Source organism: Cryptomeria japonica, chromosome 4 (genome assembly GCF_030272615.1).
Source record: "Cryptomeria japonica chromosome 4, Sugi_1.0, whole genome shotgun sequence".
Lineage (NCBI taxonomy): Eukaryota > Viridiplantae > Streptophyta > Pinopsida > Cupressales > Cupressaceae > Cryptomeria > Cryptomeria japonica.
Genome location: NC_081408.1, coordinates 397,352,215 through 397,379,685, shown reverse-complemented (window position 1 = coordinate 397,379,685; position 27,471 = coordinate 397,352,215). Strand labels below are relative to the sequence as shown.

The following is a 27,471-nucleotide window of genomic DNA, read 5'->3' as shown; positions in this document are numbered from 1 at the left end:
CATAAGGACAAAGTCGCTATGCGAGAGCATGCACCTACAACGCAATCAAATCAGGTAGCTTCCTTCCTTTTCCCTCCATGTGTTGATTACTTTGTATTTGGATATGAGGTGGGGGGGAATACCAACATTTTTTTGGGTAGGTTACGGTCAGAATGAAAACCCACAATTGATAATATTTAAAGTTTTATGCTCTTGGAATGAATTGAAATTGTTAAAACTTCACATTTATGAGTACAAAAATGAATTTGCTAAACTTAAGACTTGGCCAACTAAGTGGTTACTGGTGAATATAATGAATAATCAATCAAGAAATGGTCAAAAAAATTGTTGTCCCATTTTGTTAGGATCGAGTCTTGAGTTGGTTAAGGTTAGTTTAGGCTAGCTAGGTAGGATTAGTTTAGCTTTCTTTTAGTTTCCTTTTGTTTTTGCTTGTTTGGTCTTTCCTTTTTATTTTGTCTTTTCATGTGTCAGTGTTGTCTTCTTTTGTTTCTTGTGTTTTGGGTTTTGTCTGTTCTTTCTTTTTGCTTTGTGTTGTTGTTCCCTTGCGTGTGGGTTTTTGTTTCCTTGTTCCTTTCTTGTGTCCATGTTCCTTCTCCTTCCTTTGTTTGGGGCTCCCCTATTCTAAGGTTGAGGTTGGAGTGTTGCATAAGGGGTATAACTGAGAGTTACTTAGTTGAGAGTTTGCTGCAGGTATTTTCGGATACTCAATCAATCACTTGCATGAGAAAATTTAGTTTACTTTCATACTTTTGAATCTTGAAGGTGCTAGAATTTATCTTGACTTAGTGCATTTCTAAGTTACTAGGAAGCAGTTGAAAACCTATCATGCACTATACATCTTAAGAAATCCATAGCTTAGTTTATATCAGCTTTGGTAATTCTATCCAAGGTGAAAAATCAGAAGGTTAATGTTTCCATTATGATGTCCACCATGGTTCCCAACCCAGTATTGAACTTCATTATTTGAATATTGAGAAAAGTGAAAAGAATGCAATCATCAGAAAGTATAGAAAAGAGAAATAAGAAAGAAAAGTACCAAAAGAAAAACAAAAAGAATTATCAAAATCTCAATTTACAAGGGTCATTCAAGTACCTCCATTGAGGATATGGACGCCTAACTGGTAGTGGAGCAATACTTGAGGGGAACTAGAGGTATCTTTGTCAAGGCTATAGATGCATGGATGGCAACAGAGCTATGCCCAGGATATCATTGCATGTTGGAAACTACATAGTTCACCTATGTAGCCTAGATAGAGTCTACCATTTTTTGTTATAATGACACTAAATGGATGGTAAATGAATCATTTGCACAAACTTGAGGTTTCATTTGTAACTTGGGTCTCCTTGGTCTATTGAGGCTTAATTATGTTAGTCTTTTTTGGGTTTTCTAATATATGTGTAAACTGAAGAGTCTAGGAACTTGAAGGGTTCAGTGCTTGAAAATGCGTGGAAGCATTTTCCCATTTGAGTCGCCATTTGTTATGCCCTGCATAACACACACCAACTTTTTGCTTCTCACATTAGGGGACCCTCTTTGCTTTGATTTGTTTTCATCCCATTTTCTTTTCTTTTGCACTCTAGAACCTCAGGTTCTCGGGATCCCGAACTGCGTTTTGTTCCTTTTATTTCTTTTGCTCTATTTGGCTTCAGAGTTTCAGGATTCCAAAACCCTGAATTCTTCATTATTTTTTGCTTTGGACAATTCAAAACTCCTAAATATTGAAGTGTTCCTTTGTGGTTTCTCTTTGACCTCGAAACCCCAGAGTCTCAAAGTCGTGTGTTTTCTTCTTGGAGCCCCAGGATCCCAAAATTCCCTAATCTCGGGTTCTCTCTTTGTTTTGTTTATTTTTGTCTCTACTTTGGAACCCCAGAACCTTGGAGTTCCGAAGCATTCTTTGTGCCTTTGTTTTTCTAATGAGACCTCATAATTCTGGAATTCCAGAATCCCGAAGTCTCCTCATCATTTGGTTCAGGACCCCGGAACTCGGGAACCCAAGAATCCCGAAGTCTTTTTTGTGTTTTTGGATTCAAGATCTCAGAAATCCAAAACCTCAAAGTTTTGAAATCTTATCTTCTTTATCTTTTGGAAGCCTCAAGATACCGGAATCCTAAGTTCTTCATGTTTTGGTTTGAGTTTCAGAATTCCAAAATCTTGAGATCCTGGAACTCCAGAACCCCAAAGTCCCGAGCTATCTTTTTGCATGTGTGTGAGGGCCTTGGAACCCCAGAACCCCAGAGTTCCAAGATTTCCTTTGTTTTTTCTCAGGATTCTAGAATAGTGAGCTAGTACGGTCACCGAAGAGGAGGGTATAAATATGGAAACATGGGTGATTTCCATTCATTTGTGCATTCTTCATCTCTGAAACTTGAGTTCTCCCTTCACGTGATTTTCTTCATGTTGTTGCTTGTTCATGTTAACCTTAGTCCTTCCTCTTCCAAGTTGGTCTTTTGTTTCCTTTTCCTTGTTTTCTCATTTTTTCGTGTTTCCTATTTTCTTAGGTTAGGGTTTAGAGTTAGATTTCATGCTTTCAATAAAAACCGATTTGTATCGATCCATAGGTTGTTTCCCTTATTTCTTGGTTCTAGAATCTCAGGTTCTTGAAATCTCAGAACTTAATTTTGCCCCACTTAGAGATCTCGGATTCTTAAAGTCCTGAAGTACCTTCTCATTAGAACTTGAAATTCTTCAGGATCCCGAAACCTCGAAATCCCAAAACCCCTTTTGTGCCACTAAGTTGAAATCCTTCAGGATTCCAAAACCTCAAAATCATGGACACCCTTGTGCATCCTATTTAAACCTCTTTGGGATCTCGAAATCCCAGAGACCATCTAAAGAAACTATTGTAAGCATTTTGGAACTCTGAGTTCTCAGAGTCCCCAAACCCAATCTTTTGAATTTTTCCTCACCCTAGAACCTTGGGATCCCAAAACCATCAATAATGTATTAACAATTTCTGATTCCAATAGTTAGAATGAACTGGAGGAAAACTGAGAGGGGGAGTGAATCAGGTTTCCACAAGTTAAACCATTAATGCAGATTATAAACTTTCTACCAGAGCAATATGACAACAGTATAGAGAAGGATAAATAATGAAAGCACACAACACATAACACCAATAATTTTGATGTGGAAAACCCAGTTAAGGGAAAAACCACGGTGGGAAACCCTACCAACAGTCAGATAATACTTCTGCAATAGTATGTGAAATGTTAAAATGGGGATTGTACTTGCAATTAGGCCAACAGCCTCTAGGACACTCCTCAACACAAAAGGGAAGTCTCACTGACTTACATAAACATCAAACTACAATCCAAAGGAAATGAACTGTGGAAATAGCATCTCCTAATGCTTGACCACAGTTTCAATTAAGCACAGTGTCTGCCCTACAACACCAAACTCTCCACACCACTTCGTTGAATGATTTATCCTTTTTCACACATTTACCTCTCTCAAATAATGCAGATAGAATTCCTATATACAAATTGCATGAATATATCACCTATATATATAGATCATCAACCTTGATAAGCAAGGTTGGTTAAACCCTAAACCCGTAACTCATAATTGCAAAAGTTACATCACACGATACCACCAAACCAATATTATGATTTAAATTACATAGCATGGACCTAATTCAAATTCCCATATAATTATATCCATAAAAAATTGTGCCAAGGCCAAATGCAATATGTTACTCCAACTAGTAGAAACCCTCAGTGTCAATAACACAAAATATCCAATCGGACCCAAATAGGATCACCAAATCAGCATGCTAGCCAATCTAAAGCCAACAAACAATTAGGACATGATCAAGAGCACCTTTAAAACATTAGGAACCATTTCTAGAAGCTGGATCAAAACCACTTAACCATTTCATCAAATATCACCAACTAGTACTATCAACCAGGATCAACAATATCAACTGGCAAACCAAAACATAAATGATAGCTTTCAGAGCACCAAATCATGAACCAACTAAATATGAAAAGCATATAATTATCCTGATCAACAATCCAAAACCGAGTCCAACAATCTGATCATATCGGATCAGAATCTCTAAAACCTCAGCCAAAACCAAGTCAAATCAGAACAGGTCCAACCAGAGAACAGTGTTGACATCAATGACAACACATAATCAATTCCTGCATAATAGCGACATAATGGACCCCAAAACCCTGGGATCTCGAAACCATCAATAATGGACCCCGGAACCCCAGGATATTGAAACCTTCAATATTGGACCCTGGAACCCCGAGATCCAAAAACCTTCAATAATGGACCCCGGAATCCTGAGATCCCAAAACCATCAATAATAGACTCTTTAAAGACCTCAGAATTATGGAGTCCCTTATGGTTTGGCCAATATGATGAAGTTGATTATGAATCTTGTGTTGTAGGTTGAAGTAGACTTATGGATCCTTCCACCTTATCCTGAAAGAATACTAGAGGAGAGATTAAACTAGAGAAAAACCCACCAACCATGAAATACCAATATTGGGGTCAAGCCTTGATATTTGAGACAAACTAGTAATTACAAAGGAGGTGCTTAGAGTTTCTAAATTCAGAATGGAGTATATTGCTGACCCACCAACCACTTCCATAGAATGTTTCATTAGCAACTGTCGAAATTGTAAGAAGAAGTGAATGATAAACAGGTAGTTACAAAAAGCACTTTCATGTTGGATCATCATCACCGCCACCACAATTGAGTCTTCAACTAACACATCATCTCACACTTCCTTTTTGGGTGTTATTTTTTCACGCTACGAAGATCCTACCTATGGAGCACCAACAATGAAATGAATAGTTGGCAGCACTTTAGTAATCGACGTGCATGTTGACTACAACTCCTCCCATTTTGTTACAAAGCGACCTATTGCACCATTACGGAAGTGAATAGTGAGCACTAGTTACAAAGTGACCTATTGCCAACTAGTAGATGTGAGTTTAGTTTTGCTCTCAAATTTCTTTATGCAATACCAGTGACTAGACAACACATAAATGAAGGATTTAATCTATATGTATGCAAGATTAACCTAAATGGATGCAAGATATGCAAGATTAATGAATACCAGGCTAATATGATTAAGCTATGAATGAATATTAAGCTAGATGATTTGACAAATATGCAATATTCTCAATGCACAAAAATCTCAATAGACCTAGAGAAAAAACAACATAATAACAATAAATCTCTAGGTTTTTTTAATGATAGATGAGAGCCTAAATTTATAGAAAATCCAGAGAGAGACGAACGGTCAAGATCGATTAATGATGAGCGGCAAAGATTCTCCAAGAGGAAGCACAATCCAGGTGAATTGATGTGATTGGCTACTTTTCTCAGCTTTAAAGGAAATTGAAATAAAATTAAGATAAACTCGGAAAAACTGATTTATTTCATATTTTTATTCAATTTTGATACTTAATTGGTTTAATTGCTTTTCTGAGATTTTTCAATTTAATTCCTTTTTTGATTTCTTTTTCCAAATTAATTCCTTTTTCAAATTAATTCCTTTTTTTCATGATTTAATGACAAATTGATTTATTAATTAAATATGCTAGGATATTTAATTAAATAAATAGGATAATTGATTAAAATGATTTACTTGAAATGATTAATTAAATAAATAAATATTTAATTAATATAGAATGATTTATTTGCCATGTGACATTGATGATTGAGAAATTAATTAATTAATTAGGTACTCCAAGTTGATTTAATTGCCTTTGATTAGGACCTTGGTGATGTAGCCAAGATTAGGGGCTCATGATTTAGGTGACCATTTTTAGAGTATTACATTTACTCATATTTGAATTGATGTGCAAACAACGCATTGATTCAAAGAGTATTTAATGTCAAACAAATTATCAGGTCTGAACTTGATGGATCACAAACCGATGAAGAGTGAGATGTTCAGCTTGATTTGAAGCGATGAAACTGAACAGATTGATCAAAGTGACACCGATCCTAAACTTGGTTGAACTAGCACCGATAAAGATCGATATATTGATCTTGAACTTGATGGATCAAGAACCGAGTATCGATCTAGAACTTGATTGAACTAGATTGAGCGAAGAGATGAAACCGATTCTGAACTTGATTGAACAAGAACTGATTAGCGAAATAGAATGTCCATCTTGATTTGATGCGATGAAACTAAATATTGATTTGAAGATTGATTCATATAAGGACACACTTGATATGCCCCTAGAGATTGACTAAAGTTTGATGAATCTTTGATTGAAAATATTTTTTGCTTGACTTTAGATGAAGATTTAAAAAAATCCTTGACTTTTGATGATGTAATCACTGATAATATTGATGTAATGAGTATGCCCCCTTAGGAGCAAAATCGAAAAAAGGTGAGGTCACAGTGATTCAGGCAATTGAACTGATAAAAAGATCTAGTGATGATAATCTGAGCAATAAGATTTATTGGAGAGTTAAGTTGAAATCAGAGGTGATTTGAGCGAAAAATGATGAGAAAAAGTAATCTAAAGACAAAAGTACCAAGTGGTCAACATTGTGAGATTTTGAATAGAAAAATGATCTCAGATTTTGATTTCGATCCCGAAAATTGACTCAAGATGGTTGATTTAGTCAGGGGTATAATTTTCACATCCATCGACGCAAGTTTACAAATTAGGGTTTTCTATATACGGGGTTGAGTGTGTCATTTTCATTTCATTTTCATCGCTCAAAGTTCAAAATTTTAAAAACCTTCTCTGGAGCAAAATGGCAATTCCCGAGCATACCCACCGATTCGAGCTACAAAGATGACATAATTGACCTAGGAACTATCCCCCTATGATAAGTGATTGATCTCTAACCTGTTAAATTTCCAAATTTGTAAGTTTTTGCATGGATTTCTCGTTTAAAATTTCATTTTATCTCGTTTTCGGTCGTTTAGTCGTATGCGGAACTAAGGTTTGTCGTACAACAAGTTGTTTAAATGTCTTTTGTCGTATGAAGCTATTAGTTTTGTCATTCTATGGGAACCCTTGAGTCATAAGAGACATGTTAGTAGGGTCTATTTAGTCATTCTGTCTCAGCAAGTTAGTCGTATCAGTTTGTTTACTCGTACTACCTAAAATCTTTACTCGTACGAGTTGTTGCCCCACTATGAAAAATTGTATGGGATACAGTGAGTTTTTTTCAAGGCATAAACATGAAGTTTTAATTTTTGTGATTGATTATTTGAATTCATGAGCACTTTTGACAGCTTTCTAACCCAATTTTTATTGCATATTGATGAGTTGTCATTCAATTTTGCAGGTTAGCTTGTCAAACATACAGTTCGATGTACCTATCCACCCATTATGAGATTAGTTCGGTAGCTCTTAGATGCTCAGAGGGCTCATATTGGTGCATGTGGTTTTGGATACTTGTTGCAGATGTCGGATATCTATGTGAATCATGGATTGCTTAGTGCATTAGATGAGAGATTCCAATTAGAGCATAACACTTTTCACCTGCCTATCGAGGAGATGACGATTACTCCCAAGGATATTTATAGGATTCTAAGGATTCCATTTTTCAAGTAGCATGGTGGACTATGATTCTTCTCCTTAGGTGGGGATTACAGCATTACATAGGGTATTTCATGATGACAGTCTTATAGTACGCTCCATTCTGTGGGATGACATGCTAAGCAGATATGGAGGGTGATTTCATGTTGCTTGTGTGCTCGTTGGACTTATAGGATGCTTTGTTATGCTAGACAAAGGATAGCAAGGAGTCTTATGTGGCTAGGGGAGGATATTGGAGATGTCAGTTGCTCAGCTGAGGAGATTGGGTTGGGGATCCTTCTTGTTAGCACACATGTATCATGAGATACATGAGATCGCATACCGAGATGTGAAGAGAATGGCCGCTAGGATTCTTGTATTACAGATATGGGCATGGGAGCATATCCCAATTTGCAGACTAGTTGTCGATGATTCTAGAGAGCCACATCATCCCATCGTGTGCCAGCAAGTTATTTGATGCAGCCCCACTTGGGGAAGATAGTTTTTTGGAGGCGCCAGTTGGATGACTTGATTGCAGTTGTCTGGAGGCCTTACAAGGGTTTAGAGGAATGGGATGACTAGAGGCGAGAGTGGAGATTGATGTTTATGACATGCCCACTCATTGGGATATCTTAGACTATCATTAAGCATTTTGTTGTTAGTCGGGCTATGAGGCAATATGGGCGAGTTCAGGCCATTTCAAAGGAGTTTACTACTTACGCCTAGTTTGGGGATGAGGAGTGGAAGGGATGGGGGTCGAAGTTATCTTATGCCATGGCGGCATAGGATTTGATATCCCTCCAACCACAACGTTGGGACTATTTAGAGGATATTTTTGATGTGGGGGTGACCCCAGAGTATAGGGATGAGTTATTAAGACATCGATTCCCATGATTTACAGATCCTGTAGAGCGAGCACTTCAGATTGATGAGGGTGGAGATTATGTATCGGCTCAGGCACAGGAACAAAGAGTAGATCTACCTACGTAGGCAGGAGGTGATCCTGGTGCAAGCAGCAGTAGGGCACCAACAACTGTTTAGTAGTAGAGGAGAGGAGAGGGTGGTTCATTGGGTGCAATCAGAGGTGAGGGAGGTGGAGCTTGGGGTGCACATGCTAGAGGTGATATTTGTGGTGAGGGGGATATGGGAGAGAGAGATTCCCCTTGACAGGTGTGACAGCGGAGGGATGAGTCAGTTGAGGGAGGAGAGGAGGATATACCCCGTGGTCAAACATTGGCAGACATGATTCATACACTAAGAGGGAGAGTAAGGACTCTCTAGACATAATTGACAGTCACACAGACCCAGGTTGTAGAGCGTGATCAGGAGGTGCAGAGATTGCGATGAGAGTTAGCTACCTCTCAGCATGAGGTTATGCATCAGTCTATTCGAGCAGCTTATTATGTGGCAGCATGCAGTGCAATAGTGTCAGCAGATAGATAGGTGGCCCCTTATTCACAATACATGGCTAGATCGAAGGGAGTGCAGGAACCTCAATAGTTTGATCCTCACTAGGCACCTCCTCCTCACCAGGCGATGAGGGAGAGGGACAAAAAAAGATTTTTATAGGCTTTGTGTTATTTTGTATACCCCATTTTTTAGGTTTATGTGATTCTTGCCCTGATAGACATTATGTACAATAGATTATATCACTTGTACCCCTTTGACATTGATATTTTGATGAGATATATATATGACACATAATTCGATCTCATTGTACTTGTGTGGATTGATATGAGATGTCTTTCTATATGCATTTTTATATATGATGTTCTAAATGAATGCATTTATTTTTAGCATGTATGTAATGCAGATGAATATGGATGTTTTTGTTTCTTTTTCATATGCAATAAATGATAAAAATGAAAGAAAATGATGAGCTAATAATGCAAATGTTTATTTTTTTGTGTTTTTCATGCAATAGTATGAATGCAAATGAATGCGTAATGGACTTATGGATCTATATGATATGCTCATGTACACAGCTAACATCTCATATAGGATTTGTGATGTTGATACATAGGTACTTGATTGTGTCGATGATGATGATAAAGCTGACCACTTGATAGAGAAATGATGATTGATTCAAATTCAACTCACCCCAAAACATTGCTATCATGTTGAAATCACTTTAAAATGCAAAACATAGTATGAATGCAAACTAGGATATGTATGCAAACTAGGACTGACTCACTGGATTTGGTATGCTTAATTATCATCAATAAGCATCAATATAAGAATAAATGTAAGAACGAAGGCACAAAGAGCCAGGATGACCTGAATGTCATGTCCTTTCAATCTAGCAAGTGAACATAAGCACCAAGGCATAAAGAGCTAGGATGACATGAATTTTTCTTGCGTGCAAACACACCAGACAAAGCAAAGGTCCTTCCTTTTCATATGCAACATTAATTATCTTGTCCGTAATGACCCTTTTATCATTCATATCCTAGGACAGATTAATCATGTATCCAGATTGCATGATAAAGAAATTTACTCAAAACAGAAAAGGAAACAATTCCAACCTCCATGTAGCATACAAATAAACGGAGTCGAGGTACTTATCACAGACACCCATCTTATGCGATGTTTTTAGATCATCGAAATCATTCCTACAAGCAGAAAACAAAGAAAAGTATTATGCCCCCAATCCTTGCTCCTCTTACTCAAGATAGACTTCCTAGAGTTACTTAGAGGGAATAATAATTGAAAACCAATTTAAAAGACAACACACAAAGAAAATTTCAATCATATCTCAAATAGTTTTAGTGATTGTTTTCATTGTTCTTGTTTTGTGTGTTTACTCAGTGGTAAAACTCTGCAATGGATAGGAGACAAGTGACTAGCTCAGATTGGATGACCTAGTACTACCAACAGAAAGATGACTTGGTTGAACTACTTAGGACATTTAAATTGATCAGTTGATGACCCTAAGACTAGAATGTTGATCGGTTTCAAGTTATGAGGGTTCCAAGAAGAACCAAGGTGTCACAAAAGCGACTGAAGGATATGTACAAGATAAAGCAAAGATGTGGAAAAGTAGGAGATAAAGAAAGAAATGTAAAATTTGTGTTGATAGATGGAGCACTTCAATACAAGAGGTGCCTATTTACCAAGTTTTCACCTTCTTGGCAGATATTCTCTCTTTTTTACTACCAAGGTGCCTGTTTACCAAGTTTTCACCAAGGTATTTGATTTTTTTTCATATTTTGATTTTTTTGCTTCTTTTCTCTTTTCTTCTTTTTTTTTTCTTCAGGAATTTTTATGATTTTTTTAATTTTTTCTCAGGACTTTTTCTGATTTTTAGGATTCCTTCATGACTTTTTAGCTGTACAAGTTGCTGGAGCAGAGAATGCTAGGTGTAGAATTTCTTCAAGTGGATGGTGATCAATTCGCGAAGTTGTTCATCTTCCGATGTTGAGAGCTGATAAGCAATAGAGCCAAAGGCTGTAGTAATGATGTAGGGACCCAGCTAGTTGGGTTCAAACTTCCCCTTTTGTTCTCAAAACTGTTGATTTTTTAGGATTCTCTCATAAAACAAGGTCACCAACTTGAAACTCTCTATGTCAAACTTTCTTGTTATAGCCTCTAGACATTCTTTTCTAATAAGCTCTCAGATGATCGAACGCCACTTGTTGATGTTCATCTAGCAATTCAAGTTCTTGCAATCTAGATATTCTGTAATCTTCATCAATGACAAGACCATGCAAAGAAACTCTCAGAGAAGGTTTTTCAACCTCTATAGGCAAGACTGCTCAGCCCCATATACCAAAGTAAAAGTTGTAGCTCTTGTAGGTGTTATGATGCTCGTTCTATAAGCCCACAGTGTCGTATTGAGCTATAGATGCCAATCCTTTCCAGCTTTGTTGACCATTCTGTAGAAGATAGTCAGTAGATTTTTATTAGATGCTTAAGCTTGTCTGTTACCTTGAGGGTAATATATAGAAGACCAATGCTGTTTGGTTTTGAACTTTCCGCAGAGCTCATCTAGATCCTTGTTTTTGAACTTCCCTCCATTGCTAGTCACAATCGAAGAAGGTATTCCATACCGGCAGATGATATAGTTAAGAATGAACATAGCCACCTGATTTCTGGTTTCTTTGATTAGTGAAACCGCTTCAACCCACTTGGTGAAGTATTCAGTGGTAGTTATGATAAACTTGTGTCCATTAGATGATGCAGGATAGATTTGGCTAATAAGATCAAACGTCCATTGCTGAAAAGGCTAATATGTGATAAAAGGTATTAGCTCTCTTACTAGAGCATGTATGAGATGTCCATTTAGTTGACATTTCTCACAAGTTTTAGCAAATTTTATAGCATCTTTTTCCATATCTCGCCAATAATAGCTAGCCCTTAGCAGTTTATGAGCTGAAGTTAGATTGTTTGAGTGAGCTCCACAAATACCTTCATGGAGTTTATATAAGGCATGTTGACACTCTTCGGGTTATAGACATCTAATAAAAGTACTATCTAAACCTCACATATACAAATCATTAGCGATGATGACATATCGTGAAGCATTTCAGATCAGGTTTCTTTTCTCATTACGAGTAAGGTTATCAAGGATAATTTGGTCACATAAGTAAGAGTATATATGACTATAGCAAGATGAGTCATGTTCAATGATAGAAAAGACCATCTAGGACTCGGGTGAATCATAAATAGGACAATGAAGCTCTTCCACTAGGAATTCATAGTGATACTCAAATTCTTGTAGCTATGGTATAGATGCCAATATAGCCATAGCATCTGCTACTTTGTTTGTTGATCTAGGAATCTATTGAAATGATACAAAGCTAAAGTATTTCCTAAAGTCATCACCCATTCTTTTATAGGCATTTGTTTTTTCATCCCAAGTTTGATATATATCATTGATCTGGTTGATTATTAGTTGAGAGTCATCATACATGTATAACTCAATAACTTTCCATTCAATAGCTAACTTGATTCCATTTACCAATGCTTCATATTCTGCAATATTTTTTGTACAAGGAAAGAGGATCTTGTATGCCTTTGGGATTGAATATCTTTGAGGGGTGATAAAAATAATTCCAACACTAGAACCTTGTTGAGTAAAAGACCCATCAAAGAAAATTTTCTAGGATCACAAAGTAAGATGCATTATGGATTCATCTGGAAATTCTATGTGCAAAGGTTGATTGTCTTCAAGCATAGCATCAACAAGTTGATCTACAATGACTTGCCCTTTGATAGATTTGTGTTCTATATATTCAATGTCAAATTCTGTAAGTATCATAACCCACTTAGCCAATATCCCTATAAGTGTTTCCTTGTTGAGAAGATATTTGAGCGGATCTATCTTAGCCACCAGTTTGATAGAATGTGCTAGCATGTAATGTCTTAATTTTTTTGATGCAAATACTAATGCCAAGCAAGCTTTCTCAATGATAGTATAGTTCATCTCATAGGACACCAACATCCAGCTAATATAATATATAGCTCTTTCCTTTTTATTCTCATCTTGTTGAGCCAAAAGTGTCCCTAGTGATTTATCAGTAGATGATATGTAGAGAATCAAGGGTTTGTCTTGAATCGGTGGCATTAAGATAGGTGGATTAGAATGATATTCCTTGATCTTCTTTAGATGTTGTTCACAGTCTTCATCCTAGTTATATGTAACTCCTTTTTGTAAAGCTTTTGTGAATGGTTGAGCCTTATCTACTAGTTGATAAATGAAGCATCTTATTGATTGGATCCACCCTTGTAGAGTCCTCATTTGACTGACATTCTTTTAAGGTGGCATTTCCATGATAGATTTAACTTTTTTGGGTCCACTTCAATTCCTTTTTCTGAAATAATATATATTAGGAGCTTGCCAAATGTAACGCCAAATGCACATTTCTTAGGATTTAGTCTGAGTTTAAATTTTTCCATCCTGTCTAAGATTGGACCCAATTCTAGGAGATGTGTTGACCTTTTCATAGATTTGAGTAGAGTATCATCGACATAGTCCTCCATGCTTTTGTGCATCATACCATGAAAGATCATTGATACATCTCTTTGATAAGTGGCGCCTGCATTCTTTGAGCCAAAGGGGATCACATTCTAGTAGAAAGTTCCCCATGCATAGGTGAACGTTGTTTTCTCTTGATCCTCAAGTGCAATTTTGATCTGAATGTATCCGGAAAAACCATCCATCAAAGAGTACATTTCATAACCAGTAGTCATGTCCAATATCATGTCTATGTTAGGCAGTGGAAAATCATCTTTTGGACATTCTTTGTTTAAGTCTCTAAAATTTGTGCAGACATAGATTGATTTATCAGGCTTGGAAACAGGCACAATATTAGATATCCATTCAGCATAATCAATTGCTCTGATGAATCCAGCTTTTAGTAATTTTTCTAGCTCAGCCTAAACAAGTAATGCAACATGAGGATGCATTTTTCAAAGATTTTGCTTGACAAGTTTAACTCCGAGAGTGATAGAAAGATGATGCATTATGAGATCAGGATCTAGACCTGACATATCAGCATATGTCCATGCAAAATTGATCTTTTTCTCCATGAAGAAATTAGCAAATTCTTTCAGTTCTTCTGCTGATAAGGATTGATCTACATGTATGGTATGTTGAGTTTCTTTTGTTCCAATATTCATTGGTTGTATAGGTTCAATCAACACTGATGATCACTCTTGAAAGTGATCAGGCAAAATATCAAGTATCTCACCTTCAGGTGTCTCAGAGAGGTTTTCACCATTAGGTACGTTCTTTATTTTTACTATTTTTGATTCTGACACCGCCACAGTGTGGTATTCGCCATCAGAACACTTATTTTTTCTTTTATGATTTTTGAGACTAAGATACTTGACATATGTTTCTGTCATGTTCTCACTTTGTTCACTAGTGGAAGAGCTCATTTGTTCGATTGTATTAAAATAATAGGCTAATGTATCGTTGTTGGCAAAGGTAGGGATATTCAAGGGTTGATCTCAGAGAGTATAGTCAATAAGCTCAGAATGTACTGGGGATAAAGATTCATCAAGTTCAAGGGAATTCATGGTATTGTCATCACAACATCGGACCGACAAGTTGAGTTCTAGAAGACTACCTTGTGTAAGCGTCTCGAGACCAGGAAGAGTTAGAACATGATTATCGAATTTTACATTAGCATTTAGAGGATCTAACCTAGCAGACCTACCACTAGCACCTTCTTCTACTTCAGATTGGACTACATATTGTGGTTCAATAGTAATAGGTTCTTCAAACAGAGTTTCAACATTCATGACAAAGTAGTCATATTTTGGTGTCGAATAGGTAATGTCATAAATAGATCTCCTTTTAGAGTGATCCGAGTTAGAAGATGAAGCCTCTGACTCCTCGTCAAGTGGCTTAGTGAAAACATGTATAGTATCAATATCAACATCTTTTATGCTGCAAGTTCATTCATGATTGGTTCAATGATCACTTGTAGTTGACATGCCTTTTGACATAACCTTCATGACTCTGTTAGTCTCTGTCTTCTTTCCCATTCAGCTTCCTTTGGACTAATGATTGGTCCTTCTTGTCTAGCCTCTAGTTATTCATTTTTAGTTCCATATCTGATTTTCTCTATCTCACTAGAGGGAGATATAGTAGATGAATAATTTTCCTATGCTTTTCCTTCTTTTAGTTGTTGTTCATAATCTTCTTGTCTTTTTAGTCTGATTTCCTCTATTTCCTTTTGCAGCTTCAAGCGTATTATCTCTTGTTCTTTATATATGATATCATTAGGTTCTTCAAGAGTTTCTTTGGTAGATGTATCTGAGAGAGGCTCTGGACCCCATTCATACTCATTCGAGTCTGTTTTTGAATCCTCTTCTTGTATTCTTCCTGTATATGTGATAGGAATGTTTAGTGGCGCAAACATGTTTTTAATTCCTTCCACCTCTTCTCTTATGTCTTTTGGAATATCTACTCCTTATAGTGTTATTGTTGATATAGTTAGAACTTGATTACAAGTTGCTTCTTCTCTCTTGATTGCCAGTTCTTCTTGATCTTTCTCATACTCATCCTAAATTTACTGAGTATTTACTTTTGGTGATGTTTGATGTAGTATCTTTTTCCTCCACTTAGGTTGTTGATGAGAAGTGTGTTTTTTATTTGATGACTCTTCTAGATGGTATCTGAGTCCAATTTTATCATTTATAGACTTAGTTTGTAACTTGATAGGTTTAATGATTCCTTCTTGGCACTTTCCCAGAGGACCAGTACCTAAATATTGCATTTGTTGAATCATCTTATAGCCTGGACCATATTGTTCAAGAAAAATATCACAGTGTTGCCCTTCTCTATTTTCACTCTCTTCTTTGAAAAGTCATTTGAGAACAACAGCCTCTTCTATTTCATCTGCAAGGGAAGTAGAGGACTGTACAAAAATAACATCATAGATGATATTTGTAGTTGAAGTTTGTGGCTTCATAACCTCAGATAGTTTTCTAGATTGTCTTGGTGATGGTGGAAGAGACATCAATGAGAGTATAGGTTCTATCTTGTATCCATCCTTGCCAGTACCTTTGATTTTCAATTTTTTTTCTAAAGTCTTTCATCAAAGTTTCTGAACTTTTAGCTATAGAGGCTACTCTATTATGAGGAACAAGGGTATCAACACATTGTTTTAAAGCATTACATGTGTAGGTTGTATCAACAGGAACACTTACTTCAACTCCATTGTAGGGAAATTTCAAGCACTGATGGTAAGTAGATGGCATTGCTTTCATTTCGTGAATCCATGGTTTGCCCAACAAGATGTTGTAGAAGAGAGGAAGATAAAGCACCTGACAAATACCATCTCTTTCTATAGGTCCCACCTTGATCGGTAATAGTACCAGATCTTTAGAGGTTGTTTCTTCTTCATCATAAGCTTTGATTGTGATTTCTTTGTTATCAATGACATTATTAGAAAATCCCAACTGCATTAGTAAATTGTAGGTACAAATATTCAACCCAACACCTCCATCTATCAAAACATGCTTGACTCGATGCTTATGGATCATAGCTTCAATGTGCAATGGCTCGTTATGCGGATGATTCAATGAATTGTCATCTTCTTCATAAAAGGACAAGTAGTAAGGTAAAGTCAGGTGACCCACCATAGATTGAAACCAACCCAAATCTAAGTCTTTAGGGACATTAGTAGTGAGCAAAGCTTTGTCCAGAATCTCTCTATGAGTAGAAGAGATTTTAAGTAGTTCAAGAATGGAGATTTGAGCAGTAGTTCATTTTAATTGTTCAACAATGCTATAAGTAGAAGAAGATGATGAAGCTAACTGTTTGGATTTAGCCATGATCATATCCAGTTGTTTATTTAAAGAATTTGGTAGGTTTGACACTATCAGTGGATTTGATGATGTTTGATCAGAAGATGAGGAACTAACTCCTTTGAGAGTAACTTTTTTTTAGTGCGGGTCATGATATTCGCAGTTTGCGGTTTGTTTTGCTCATCTTTGACTATGATCACATTGTTATATTCAGATTGGGAAGATTCAAGAATGTTGATCACATTATCATTGTTGGTATAGGTGTAATTTACTTTGGCACCTCCCTTGGATTTTGAGGAATCGCCCTGCTCATAAGCAGGTAAGGGATCTTTGAAAGCTTTGTGATCAACATTAGTTGTATGATTTGCAACAACAATTTTTCCAGCATTGATAAGGTCTTAAATCTCGTGTTTGAGTTTCATGTAGTTATTTGTTGTATGACCCTTGTTTCGATGATATTCACAGTACTCATTTTCCTTCCACCAATTGGGTTTGAATTCAGGATCATATGGCTTGGAGTTGTCAGACAATGTGATTAGTTTATTTGCCAATAGAGTCTTAAGAGATGACTCATAGGATTCTCCCAGAGGAGTAAAATCACGCTTAGGTTTTGAAACCCAAGGTTTCTCTTTAAACCACTCTTTTGATTTCTTAGGCAGGTTTTCTGTAGTGCTTTCAGCTGCTTTGAGGGCTTGTCTTCCACTAGTCAAATTGAATACTATAGGTTTTGATTTTGGTTTGACATTATCAATCACTCCGTCATTAACAATATTTATGTTATTAGCTTTGTCGTATTTCTGGTACTTGTTCTTCTCTTTGGAACTAGAGCATTGATGTGTTTCTTTATAAAGTGATATATCTCCTTTCCTTACAAGAACGTCTTCCATTTTGAGAGAACTATCCACCATCTTGTTGAATGAAGGGTACACTTGCATTTGGATATTATATTTCAACTCAAGAATCAGATTATTGATAAAGATGTCCATCTTCTCAGAATCAGGAATGGGTTGTGAATATCTAGAGAACATCTTTCTCCAACATTGAAGGAAAGTGAGAAAAGGTTCTTCTTTCTTCTATTTGGTATTACAAAGCTTGATCATTGTGATCAGATGATGAATGTTATACGAGTATTGTTTTAGAAAAAATTCAACCAGTTCTTAAAAATATTTAATTCCCAAAGGCAAGCTTGAAAACCATTCCATAGCTTATCCTCCTAAACTTCTTGGAAAGAGGTGCATGAGGTATGTTTGTTTGTGCACGAAATCCATACATAGAGCACAAAATTCTCGGGCATGGTCTTGGGGATCTGAATTACCATCATATTTATCAAACTTAGGAATTTTTTCTGGAAGGAAACGGAGGCATCTAAAGACTTTTGTCGAATGGAAACGAGCAAATTTTATCTAAGGAGTATTTCATAGGAGATTTGTCTTTGTCTTTCATTTCTTTAATTTCAGTTTGTAGTTCTTCTAATTGTTTTGTCACCAATGCTAGTGTAGTATTGTCTTCGTTAGTGATAAGACTTTCAACATTGTAATCAAGGAGGAGTTTGGCTCCTTGTTTGGCCAATTCTAGAAATTATCTTCTTTTTCTTGGGCTAGACTCTTTTTCTTGTCTTCCTTCAGACATATTGGAAGATAAGGATTGATCAAAAAGTGGTTTGTCTGAATATGAAGGTATATCTAAGATCTCTTCGTCAAAGATTGGCTCGCTTTAAAAGAATGGATTGGTTTTCAATGTTACTATCTCTTCCTTTTCTTGTTCTTGTTCTTAGAAGAGCTCCTAGTTTGAACATGCATTTACAACCGACATGACTGAGAGCTAGATGGTATACAGATGTCAATATCAAATCAAAGCTAGTTATGCATTTAATGTAGTGATTGAGAGAGGTGACTAAGACCTAGTCTGCTTTCAGGAATGATCTATCATGTATAAGACGTGATCTAAGCAACCTAGGTTGATTAAGTTTGATAAGCGATTGATTGAACTAGTTGGGAGATGATCGACAAAATCATGCAACACATCGGCAAGGGTACACTATCAAGACTATTATGCTTCAAGATTGAGAAAGACGAGATTTAAACTTGCTGCAAACTGACAGGTTCCTGGACTAACAGATCAAAGGCTCGGACGACAATTTAGTTTAACTCAGACAACAATTTGATACTCACTAGAAGACATAGACAGTCACTCATATGAGTTGTTGTCTTTACTTGGATGACAATTTGCCACTAACTCATACGACAATTCTCTACTAACCAGACGACGGTTTAGGAACCCAAATCAATAGTTTGGAGAAGACAGATCGACAAACTAGATGATTCAGATGACAATGTAGGTAACTCGTACTACAATTTAGATGACTCCGATGATGAACTAGGAAACTCGTACGACAATTCTAACCAAGGACAAATTTTTGACAAGAAAACTCAGTTTTTGACCACTGAATTTGATTTTTTTGATTTTTTTTGTTTTTTTCTAGTTTTTTTCTTTTTTGCTTTAGGGATGAAGACATAGCAAACACTCAAGATAAAAAGTGTTCCAAGCATAGCATGCTAACCCTAAAGAAGTTGGCTAAGAGATAAAACCTTTGCTTGCAGACTTAGGTACATACCCAATAGCTAATCAGAATACGGCCATTGAGTCTCACCCAATGGATTCGCAACGTCATATTAGTCAACTCCAAATGCTAATGGGGGCATGATATGGCAAGTGTCTTGGGAGAGTTACTATCTCTCTTGCACAAAGATTATCCCCCTTTCAGAGGTGAACCAAGTAGCTTCTATCTTAAAGTTCTTAGTAAGGATTTTCATTCGAAATTACCCCTTGAAGTCATGCAAGCATGATTGAGGCCTATAGCCCGACAAGGTACAAAAACAAGTTGTATTAATGCAAGCGTGATTGAGACCGTGAGGCCCTAAAAAATGTCTGATATGAGAGATCTCAAAAGAGAAAACTCAAATAATCTCATCCTCTGAGACTTTAATCCTAAAAGGCCTATTTATTATAGTGAGTCGGAATGCTTGGGTATAGATGTACTCCCTTGGGTCATTCTCACAGGGTGATTACTTTTTCCCACTATGACAGGCCCGCTAAAAGGTACACAAATCTCAAACTTAGAAAAGCTTCAAGGGTCTAGATTTCTGATTGTCTGTGTAGACAAGAGCATACTCTCCTACCTCTTAGACTTTTGTTCAAACACAAAAGACAGATTTGTTCATTAACCACATAGCAATTTAAATGCCTAAAAATGAATTAAAGAATACACAATATTTAGTCGACTCTCCTCAGGCAACCTGCAAAACCAATGCATCAGTAGTCATATTGTTTTCGATTCTTTGACATGGCATAGGTTTGATTTGATTAATTCTTTGACAGGCGTTATGCAAAAAATCAGTTAGGTTGTGAAAATCTTAGGCAGATAGAAGACAATTCAGGGTTAACATCAATAAATCCGAATCCAAATCAAGAAAACCCCAAAAAGTATACTATTTTTTAAAATGAGCAAAGCAGAAACCTGTATGACAATTATCACCGCAAAGAACAAGTATTCTCACGAAACCAAACGAGTAAGAACATAATGAAATGACACAACAGATACTCATACGAGGATTACCACATAGCAGAATGACAAATCTTAGAACTCATCCTATATGTCACAAAAACTCGTACAACCTTTTGCAGAGCCTGTATGGATGAAACCTGAAAAAATAAAAAATAAAAAGATTTGTAACGTCGAAAAAATTGAATCTTTATGGCCCCAATGGGTGCCAAAAATGTGTGTGTGAAAAGTGGACCTGTATCTGTATCTGAATACACAACACTTCAAAAGTCATTAGATGCATGGTTAGCAAATCAATAATTAATGAATAATGAAATCATTAGAAAGAGACCTATTGACTTCTAGTAGATGTGAGTTTAGTTTTGCTCTCAGATTTCGTTACGCAATACCAGTGACTAGATGACACCTATATGAAGGATTTAATCTATATGTATGCAAGATTAAGCTAAATGGATGCAATATATGCAAGATTAATGAATATCAGGCTAACATGATTAAGCTATGAATGAATATTAAGATAGATGATTTAACAAATATGCAATATTCTCAATGCACAAAAATCTCAATAGACCTAGAGCAAAAACAACATAATAACAATAAATCTCCAGGTTTTTTTAATGAGAGATGAGAGCCTGAATTTATAGGAAATCCAGAGAGAGACCAACGGTCAAGATCGATTAATGATGAGTGGAAGAGATTCTCCAAGAGGAAGCACAATCCAGGTGAATTGATGTGATTGGCTACTTTTCTCAGCTTTAAAGGAAATTGAACTAAAACTAAGATAAAATCGTAAAAACTGATTTATTTCATATTTTTATTCAATTTTGATACTTAATTGATTTAATTGCTTTTCTGAGACTTTTCAATTTAATTCCTTTTTCAAATTAATTGATTTTTTTCATGATTTAATGGCAAATTGATTTATTAATTAAATATGCTAGGATATTTAATTAAATAAATAGGATAATTGATTAAAATGATTCACTTGAAATAATTAATTAAATAAATAAATATTTAATTAATATAGAATGATTTATTTACCATGTGACATTGATGATTGAAATTAATTAATTAATTAATTAGTTGCTCCAAGTTGATTTAATTGCCTTTGGTTAAGACCTTGGTGATGTAGCCGAGATTAGGGGCCCATGGTTTAGGTGACCATTTTTAGTGTATTACAACTATGACTCCCACCATTTCGTAATCCTAGTTTGTAGGCATGATTCCTTCCTAAGGTGTAGGGGGGAATTTTATAAATTGTAAAATTTGGACCATTTAGAGGGGTCCGCGAATTGATGATTCAAGGCAATTTAGCTAGATAATTTAGTTTTATGCAATTTATTTCTCATGAACTTATGAAGTACTGTCATTCATTTTACAAATATTAATACAAAAACAGCTTATGGATTGTCTGATCTACAATACGTGTTCTATTGGTTTCTATTCTTCGTAGTCCGATATCGTCTTTCATTTGAATCAGCAACTTATTATTTCAAGCTTTATTGTTTCATGAATCATATTGTGCATGTTAATGGTGTATGAGGATAAAATAGTAGAGTATATGATCTAGTGATATTCATTTCCGTTTGTGTGTGGGTTGTATGACTTCGCATATCTGTTGGAACGTCCCTTTTGAATGTTGATTAGATGTTATTGATAATACCTTGTTATGATCCATTGACTTTGTAGTTCATTAAGTTGTTCAATATTGGTTTATTTGTTATCTCTTATTACCCTAACCGATCTTTTGAACTTTCTTTATCAAGTGAAAATCAGAAAATACAAAAAAAAAAAGAGAGGACTTTGTTTATTTTGTTTCAACTAGCAGGCCCCTTGACAGGTACAATCGCATCAGTCACTGAGTGACCCAACACCATCGTGACCCGACTATAGAGACCTTGGAGTAATCAGTCTTTCAAGATTGATTTATTTTGGTGAGAGGTGGTTTACATTTCATATTCTACCTGACTGTTGGTGAGTGTGTCCAAACACCCGTCAACAAGTTTGAGTTCCTTTTTAAGCTGTAGTTCAAACGCAAAAGACACAGGATGCATGATGGCGGCCAGAGCAGTGAAGTCTTCTCCAACAAGATTAAAATGCATAATGCTTTTAGGGTTCAAGAGTGTTGCACTTTCATGCCCTAGTTCGCTTGAGATGGGTTTTTTTTAATTTATTTTTCAAAAAAATAAAATCATGCATCTTATTGTTAACTGTGGTCATGACTTCCAAGTCATTGGGCCTAAGCTTTTAAAAGAACCCTCATGCTAAAAAGGGATCAAAAGCTTTGAAAAGCTTTTTTATATTTTTCTTTTTGCCTCAAATATTACTTATAATTAATATAGCTTTATTAAGATTTATTTTTATTAAAAAATCTTTTAAAAGTTATATTAAATAATAAAAAAGAATAACCAAAAATAAAATAATTTATTTTAGCATTTATTAAAACAATGTTATTAATATTTTTAAATAAATGTTAAAATAAAATTATTTAATTATTTAAAAAGGCAAAGGTAAGATAGCATGAAGAATCAAGATGATAAGAGTGTTTTTTGGATATTTATAGTAGTCCTACATCAGGAGAAGCTTCTACATGCATATATCACTTTTCAGGGAGCTATTTTAGGCTGGCAGTTTGTCAATTTGAAGAGTTTTTGCATGCTTTTTCAGGCAAATTCAATCGAGAAGACTACATGCAGATTTTTGAAGATCGAAGCCAAATTAAGAGAAAAAGCACTTAGCTATCTTTAGCCCTTTTTCTTCTCAAGACCTCTTTTCTATAAATTCTTATCTCCTCTTTTATTTTCACCGATTCTTTCTTTTTTGCCTACATAAAGCAGAAAATGTATAGTAGCTCACAGATTTTATGCATTGTAATAGATTTATTTCCAGTATTCAATAGAGAAAGTAGATTTCCTTGTCAATTATTCTTAATTTTTCATTGTCAGATGAATGATCTGTAGAAGTATTGTGACTTAATTTTGAATCCTTTACTCTGTCTCATATATGCTTTGCAGAAATAGGAGATTTCATAATAAATTCAGGGTGTGGGTTGTGTTCATCTAATTCTCAATCAGTTGCATTTTGTGAAAATTTATGTTTCCTTCATACAACATTGGAAAGCTTCGAACCTTCACATGAAATACTGATTAATTTCGTGATCTTATTTGATTTATGAGATAAATTTAGATCTTTATTGTAGTTGATTATAGTTTTAGGATAGCAAGTAGAATTACACAATTTTGGTGCAATCACCTCCTGTAGTTTTAGGATTTTTCTATTTTTTTAGCAAGCTTTTTATTCTTTTTCTCAGCCAAAAAGTTTTTTTTTAAAAGATTCATCATACAGGAAGTTGGCCTTTAATCCGGAGGTCTACTTTCAATATAGGAAACCCACAGGCCTGAAAGTATTTCCATGTTTCACAGGATTGTTGGGTTTTCATACTTAGCTTCACGAGTTTAATCCTTTGTAACAATAGTAAACTCCACAACTAAAGCTTAAGGGGGGTGTTAGAATATTATTCTTTACTTGGTTTGTTCTCTCTCTCTCTCTTTAGTATTTTCCTTTATTCATAGTACATAAGGGGTTTTTCTTTGCTTTTCTCCTTTCAAAATCTCATGTGTGTTCTCTTCATGTTTGGGTGATTTCTCTCAAGTAGTTGTACTTTCTTGGTAACATTGTAATGCCCTGCCAGGAAACCCCGAAGGGATAAAGCTAAAACACTCAAACGGAGTGCAAATAATTTTTTGTTTAAAATAATAATAATAAGAGTGTTAATAATAAGACATGATATTAAGATACATTAGAGTTATCTAACGCTTAGATAACACAGCGGAAGACTAAACGAACCTAAGGAGTTTCCCAATGTGATTACGTAACCTTACACCTAACTCAACTCACGACATTTGATCCAATTAAGCTGGATATCTTAATTACAAGTTAATACTTAAGACATGGATATAATATGTTCGATGGATTGACATTAGAATTTAGGAAGCATTCATCTATTATGATTGGAGGTGAGGCTAACATGAGGATATTTACCCAATGAGTTTTAAATGTAGGTAACTTAAGAATTCTCCCATTAGGGTTTAAATATGGTTAACTTGGTGAGACCATCCATTTTAGATACAATATAGCTAATATATCAAAGTTTATTTATAGATGGTTAAAATGTAAATAGCCGAAAGAGTTCATCCATTGAAGTTAAAATAATGCTAAGAGATGAAGTTCATTCATTAAGGTGAAAATGTAATTAACATAATGAAGATCTTCTATTAGGGTTAAAATATAACTAACTCGATGAGTTCACCCATTATAGCTAAGATAGAGTTAATATGATGTGGTTCATTTACCAAGATTGAAATATAAATAGCTAAATGAGTTTCCCCTTTTTAGTTCAATTATAGCTATTATGATGAAGTTCATTTATTAAGGTTATAATGTGGATAACCAATTGAGTTCGTCCAATTATAGTTAGAATGAAGCTAATTTGGTGAAGATTATTTATTTAGAATAAAACGTAAATAACTATTTGGATTTCATCCAATTTAGTGAAATTTAACTAATATGACGATGTTCATTTGTTAAGATAAAAAGGTGAGTAACTAACAGAAGTTCATCCAATAGATTTACAATTTAGGTACTATGACAAGTTAATTCCCTAATTGATATCCATTCATTACATTCAAATTACATGCTTTATGACAAGTTAATCCATTAAATTGCAACCTAGTGAGTTTCCTCCCATGCTTACTTCTTTTCATTAACATTAACAAAATACTTTCCATAATCATATTTTCAATCTTTTATGACCCTAATTACTACATTTAACAAGAGGACTTTATTCATGCATTCAAGAAATAACTTCATTAAATTCCCATTAAACACTTACAAAATGCAACCATACATGCTAGCACTAAGAATGAAACAAGAGAGACAAAAGCATCACATAACACATATATAATCTCGGAGTTCACCCCTAGAGGGCTACATCTCTGGGTTTGCTCAACTGCAAGACTCCTTTGGCAATTAATTAGGTTAAGATTACATAAGGTTCCTGTCATTTACATTTCTGCCTTTTAGGTGAACACAACTAATATACAAATGACCACTTCGGTCCCTAAATACATCTGTACAAGTTTTCCAACCAATTTCAAATGAATGTTAGCATTATTCGTCTAATTATGTTATTTAATCCTTAAATAAACACCATTGACATACTGGTTTAGAAACAATACTCTAGTTCCTTTTCTAGCAACATAAATTTTACCCTTTACAAAAAGAAAATAAACATTAAAAGGAATCATCGAAATGGGAAAACACTCCCCAATGAATTATAATTCCCTTGCTTATATTTAAAGCAATTACACCATCCGTAAACATAAATTAGCGTATATATATCTCAATATATATCTAACTAAATAAACTTAACGTCTGAACAATAATTGTTATTCAGTGACAATATTCGTTACAAAAGGACCAAAATCAACATATAATTAATAATATATATTAATATGTGGATTATCTAAATTAACAATTATTTAAAATCCACATTAATCCATAATTAATAATTAATATATATTAATAATATATATTAATCAGAGATTAGTGGTATTAAATTATATCAATTTATAACTAAATCTATCCATATTTATCTTTTTCCAAAACAAAAAGATTTATTAATTTTTTTTTTTTTATATAAATTTTTTTTACTAATAAAAATAACTTTAAAGAAAGTTGGAGGGGGCACTACGGGGCCCATATATATATTATTATTAATTTTGTTATTCACATATATATATTATTATTAATATTTATTAATATAAATTAACTATTTATTAATTTTTATAAACTTAAGAAAGCATACCAAAATATTACCGAATTTATAATTTTCGGTGACTTTGGGAAGGTGAGCGTTGTGCATTAATTTACGGCTGCTGCTGTGGAATGTAGCTAATGCTACGGTAGCATTACTACCGTGGGGTAGAGGCGCTGCCTCCCCCGATTTTCTTTTTTTTTTATTTAAATTTTTTTTGTTTATTATTATTATTTTTTTTTAAATTTAACAATTCATTTCAAAAACAATGAATTCACAGAGAATTTCCTTTCTGTCAAAAATGTATTTTTTTGTTTTTAAAAAATTTCAACTCGTTTAAAATGAAATTCTCAGAGATTATTTTTTCTGACTAAAATGTATATTTTTTTTTTTTTAAATTTCAATTCATTTAAAAAAAATGAATTTCTCAGAGATGAATCTCTGTGCACAGTCATACATTTTCTTCTTATTATTTTTAAAATAAATCTGAATATAGCTCGAGATGAAAACAAAGGTAAAATTTCCCAAATAAATTTTAATTTTTTTGCATGAGGTGAAAACACAGATTAAAATTTTAATTTTTTTTTGCCTGAGGTGAAAACACAGATTAAATTTTTTTTTTCCTGAGGTGAAAACACAGATTAAAATTTTACCAGACCCTTTAATCTATAATTTTTTTTTTGAGAATACTTTCAACAGAAATGCAATATACTTAACACAGAATAAACCTTCATGCACAGAGAAGATGAATCTGGCATAATCTCTCTAGCATATAATCCCCTCAACAGAGATAGAAGATTCAACAATAAACTAATAAGATTTAAGGAATGCAAGAAAACCAAACAAGATCCCAACCTGAGAAGCTTTCCTGGAAGATTCGAAGAAGAGCCCCCAACCTGCAGCTCATCCTTGCCAAAATCCCCAAAATCTTCATTCCAATATTTTTCTTTTCCAAAATTCAACCCCCCAAAAATAATTCTCAACCTAAGTTAAATGAATCACATTTTGACGTAATTTCTAATTTCAAAATTTAAGCACTTTTTAAACAAAAAAGAAATAATAATTTCTTTTCAACTATTAAATTAATTTAACTTGATTTTCTAATTAAAATGCTTCTCTCTTATTTAATTTTAATTTCTCAATATTACTTAAGCCAACATTTATATTTTGAAATATTGACAAGGGTAAAATATTTAAATTAAATAAATTTCCAAAATCAATCTTTCACACTATATCAAATTTACTTATAAATTAAACTTGCTTTTCTAATAAAATTTGATTTTCTTAAATCAGTAAAACTAACCTTTCTTTTCCAAAATGCGA

The 27,471-nt window shown here is 34.6% G+C and overlaps 1 long non-coding RNA gene across 1 annotated transcript in view; it reads right to left on the bottom strand.

The window, feature by feature from the left end:
- LOC131074636 (uncharacterized) overlaps window positions 1–27,100 on the bottom strand; it is a 42,663-nt gene extending 15,563 nt beyond the window's left edge. The window contains exons 1-2 of the long non-coding RNA XR_009113089.2: window positions 27,004–27,100; window positions 20,388–20,473 (exon numbers count right to left, since the gene is read on the bottom strand). This is a non-coding gene — a long non-coding RNA (uncharacterized LOC131074636). The remainder of the gene's footprint in view (window positions 1–20,387; window positions 20,474–27,003) is intronic.
- Between the last annotated feature and the right edge of the window lie 371 nt (window positions 27,101–27,471).